The sequence below is a fragment of the Triticum aestivum genome, unplaced genomic scaffold (assembly GCF_018294505.1).
Source record: "Triticum aestivum cultivar Chinese Spring unplaced genomic scaffold, IWGSC CS RefSeq v2.1 scaffold32808, whole genome shotgun sequence".
In the NCBI taxonomy this organism is placed as follows: Eukaryota; Viridiplantae; Streptophyta; class Magnoliopsida; order Poales; family Poaceae; genus Triticum; species Triticum aestivum.
This window is the reverse complement of record NW_025232506.1, coordinates 4,869-9,604: the sequence shown is the minus strand read 5'-3', so window position 1 is coordinate 9,604 and position 4,736 is coordinate 4,869. Positions and strand designations below refer to the sequence as shown.

Genomic DNA, 4,736 nt, shown 5'->3' with positions numbered 1-4,736 from the left:
AAGGAGAGATTGGAAAGGCTGCTGCTGCTCCTGGACGATGCTGCTGCTGCCGCCGCTGCCTCTCGTCGATTCGGGCATGGTAAAGACCACTCGGTTGCACTACTCCATGTGTAGATGACTGAACTTGGGTGTGAAATTTTGATGCCTCTGAATTCAGTAAACTTAGTACTCACAGGAGTACACTTTCAGTACTGTAGGAGTACATTCAGCCTAGAGTATTGTACTGCATGAGTACTTTCAGTACTGTAGTACTTGTATTGTTTCTTAGAGTATTTTCTTGGAGTAAATGTAGTAGTTTAACTGAAATCAACATTTCTGAAAATCATGTTTATCAATGGGTTGCATGTACTATAAATCAACATCTCTGAAATCATGTTTATCATGTTGTAGTATTCTTTTTATCAGGATTTTAGTACTCTTGCTTGGCTCAAACCAAACTGATTCTGCTGTAGTACTCATGTTGCAGTATTCTTTTTATCATGCCCGGAGTACTTTGATGGATCTACTGGGCAGGCACCAAACTGATTTTTAGAGTATACTCCATGTTTCTCCATTTCAGAGCACATTCTTGGAGTGGATTTGCATTTCAGAAAGTTTACAAGTGGGAGTACATGAAGTACTACAGTTTAAATAGAGGAGAAGATGGTGCCTGCTCCATGATGATGCCGCCATCAGCTACGAATTCCTCGAACATGGCGAGTACTCCAATGCTTGTATTCCTATCAATGTTTACTGCTGTAATCATGGAGTAGTTAGCTGATGTAATCATGGCCGGAGAAATGCACCATTAGTTTGTAAGAAATAATGTCAGTATGAAACCTCTCGATAGTAACTGTTTTTTCTGTGACGAACAGTACAAGGTTTCAACTTTATTTGCCCCATTCCATGTTTTAAAATCTTTACCAAATCATATGAAGCATGATATAACAATGTTCAAGCTGATTCGGTGAATCTGTAGTCTATACTCTACATATTACACCTCACTGTGTGTTCCCCAAATATTCAGCATTGCAAAACAAAGAAATATTAAATACAAGCTTCACTATTGATGATAGTGTGAAACAGTATACCATATTTATTTTTCCTGGGAGCATAATGGACTAACTTGTCAATGTAACCTCGGTTGTATACTACATCTACATCCCTGTCGATGAACATGTGCACTATTGAACTACCTACGCATCTACATCTCTATGAAGATACATATACAACTGCATCTTGGTTCTTGGATGAACACTATTTTCAGTTTACTCGCATGAGCCATTCAAGGAAAGTAGTCTCTCTGTTCTAGTGTACCTAGATGTACGATGAAACGGACTTGTGAACCAAAGCAATTTGAGTTGACGGACGGACAGAGGAAGCGGGGCAAAGATGATTTATTTATGGCCGATGATGAATTGCTACAAATACATATACTCCGATCACTCCTACCTTCCATGCATGTCAGCATCCGGTGCTACCGCTTGATTCCCTGAAGATTGAAGAACCACCCCCTGCCCTAACAAATCATTTCATATAAATTAAACTACTGTACCTAGCAATGTAAAAATACAAAAAGGATAAAATCACTAACCTATATAGAAAAAATGGCACACTTCCGACCGTCCTTCTGTTTTGGCTTCAATTTGCCTCGCCTTGCATGTCACTGCATCCTTAAGAAAAAAATGCATTGATAATTATAATTAAGAACTTCGCCTACAACAAAACAGAACCAGGAGAAACTCATCGATGTCATTGTCTTCAAGGCCCTCATTGTCCTCTGATAATATAGTTTGAGAGAAGTCCATATTACCCCCTCAAACTTGTCTTAGGCTTCACTTTACAAACCTCAACATTGTGTTCGTTCAAGTTTCATCCTTCAACTTCATAAACCATTCATAATTATAAGGGGTCTGCTTCAGTATAGCCACCTTAAGCGGGTCAATGGTGGAGATGAAAACTTACCCCTAAGGCCTTGTACAATGGGAGGTGCTTAGATAGATGTTTAGAAAAATAAACCGGATTTTTCTGAAGCACCGGTGCCTATTTCTACAGAAGAGACGATTAGTTAAGCGTCTATCCTGTACAAGTAAGCACCGGTGCTTAAAAAAGCCTGGTTTATTTCTCTAAGCACCTCCTCTAAGCATCTCCCATTGTACAAGGCCTAAGGCACATAGGACATGACGGTCAATTTAAGTACTAACCGCTTTATTAATCGGTGTATGTATGGCTCACATCGACATTGTTTTTTAACTTAAACATAACATAGACTTAGGTACTTATTGTCAAAAAATCTAATTTATGACCTGTAGGAATTTAGTATTACATATGAATTTAGTACTCCCACTGATCCACTTTATAATGCGCCTTTGTGTGTAGCGTTTATACCAATGCGTGAGCTGGCATTCACATTTGGACAGGAATTGCCCTCCAGCTGCTCGCTCTGTCACAGCACGTGGGTGTCTGCTGCTGCGTTCCTGTGAAAAGTCCAGGGCTACTTTAGTCCAAAGCAGCTTATGCGCACTACATTTCGGAATCTAGGCAAAAAACTATGTGCATTAGAATATGGAACGGAGGGAGTATTACCATGTAGTAGTTCGGCAAGAAAATTTGCAGGAATCAGTTTAGGCAGAAGAATTGCTAGTTTCTACAAATTCAATCCTCAAGGACATTTACAAACCAAAGTGATTTCGTTAAAGCTTTTCTTACACGACATCCTTAGGAATGTATGTGCTTGGAATAGGCAAGTGCAGTCTATTGACCAGGTCACCAGGAATACTTCATCGAAAGCAAGCTAGGCAGAAGAAGAAGCAGTTGGTTGTGCCAGAATAAATAATTTACAACTCCAATTTTGTATCAGAAGTTTAAGAGGAATAATAAAATTTATGAGATTTTAGAGAATTTAAACATCAACAGTGATTTGTTCTTGTTTGAATACCAAGAAAAGAAAAGACAGTTACATGTACTACTAATCCTTCCTTTAAACTAAGGGAAAACAGCTTAGAGCATACCTTGTCTATCCATGCATTTATTTCTTTAGTGAACAGAAGCAGATCTGTTCGAATTCAAAATCATAAGCAACACGGCTCGGTGAAACAAAATATACACCATGAATGTTGAAAGGCTTGTTTGCTTGTCCTATCCTAATGCTCTTTCCATAGGACAATATAAATAAGAATCAAATCATAACCAGGGATCAGAAATTAAAGAATGCCACCAGTCTGACAAATGGAATCTGCAAATTAAACAACTTGGCTTCCCATCTCAATACATAGTTCAACTATGCACAAAAACTATCTAACAACTACTAAACGTGCGGGTACTGCTATACTGCTTAATCAGCTGTGTACAGATAAGATAACCATTTAATCTGCAACAACAAAATCAAGTAGATACATTAGGTTTAGTGCCTACTCTGCATCATGATATTTGACCTCTGAGCTGCATCCGAGTTGTTACAATTTTTCTTTAACTGTGCACTTAACTGAAACTTTGAAGTTGAGCCAGTTCCTCATCTTGCACTATTTCACTACAAAAATTGAGCAAATAAGTACAAAGAATAACAAAACTTAACCTAGCAAGGAATGCATGTCTATTTGGCCATCCTAAGAAAATATCAGTAATGTATCCCATAGTTATTTGCAAGATCGCCTGACTAATCTGGATAGCGATCACATGTTCATTCATTTTGTCATAAACAGTAAAAAAAGAAAATCTTTATACTCATTTATTATTTAATTAGAACACCGGTTTAATCCACCAAGTTAGCGTGTAAGTTTCTAAAAGGGATAACGAAAATAAAATGCAGCTATAGGTCTAGATGTCTATCAAGATCCAGTTGCACAATAGAATCTCAAACTACTGAGCCAGAACTGTGTTATTCAAAGGTTGAACCCTGAATTGAATAGTCAATATAATCTTCTGAATGAACAGGCAAACTTAGATATATGGTTGTACAGGGGTGCATAACATTCAGCGGAAGCACCATCAAGAGGAAAAATATCCTGCGATAGTAATCCCACTAGTAGAAAAAAGGTCAAATGTGAAGCACATTAGTGCCGGTTCCAACGGCTAGGCGGGCAGGCATCATTAGTACCGGTTCATGGGCAACCTTTAGTACCGGTTCATGCCACGAACCGGTACTAATGAGGCTGTGTCAGGCTATGGTCAGGCTGGGGCCCCCACGAAGACCTTTAGTACCGGTTCATGCCCTGAACCGGTACTAGAGTTTCTTAGTAAGCTGATTTTTAGTCCCACCTCGCCAAGAGAGAGGCAGTATGAGTGGTTTATAAGCCGTGAGTGCACAGACAATGACGAAGAGTTGCAATGCTCACCTGCATGTTGAGTAGCTTCAAGCCTTGCGGAATAGCATAGATTGCACTGAGCTATGTGCAGTGCAGTCTACACTATTTCGAATGGCTTGAAGCAAATTAACCAGCATTGCACCTCCTTTTTATTTTTAATAACTTATTTGAACTCCGGACTTCTTTTGTGTCCAGTATGCAGCATTCAAAGCGACGTCATTAATTTCCAACATGTTCTGACATCATTTGTTGTTTTTCAGTCATTTACCTAATTCTTTGGAGAGCTAAATGACCGTGAAATTGAAAATCACTACAAAATGAATTCTGAAAATGTTGAAACTTGGCATGGTATCATCATTTCACCCGTATAGCATGTGCGAAAGAGTAAAGAGGGTCACGGCAAAAACTGGACGCACTTCGTGTACAAACTGGACAAACTCTTTCGGAGTATCA

The 4,736-nt window shown here is 38.9% G+C and overlaps 1 long non-coding RNA gene across 3 annotated transcripts; it reads right to left on the bottom strand.

Moving 5' to 3' along the window:
• Positions 1 to 553: 553 nt before the first annotated feature.
• On the bottom strand, positions 554 to 1,663 carry LOC123175945 (uncharacterized). 3 transcript variants are annotated; one of them, XR_006488252.1, is made up of 3 exons: positions 1,574 to 1,663; positions 1,432 to 1,498; positions 554 to 735 (listed from the first exon to the last, which is right to left on the bottom strand). It is a non-coding gene; the product is annotated as an uncharacterized lncRNA (long non-coding RNA). The 3 variants fall into 3 exon arrangements; XR_006488251.1 differs by having other exon boundaries at positions 554 to 732; XR_006488253.1 differs by having other exon boundaries at positions 1,432 to 1,493; positions 1,574 to 1,662.
• Between the last annotated feature and the right edge of the window lie 3,073 nt (positions 1,664 to 4,736).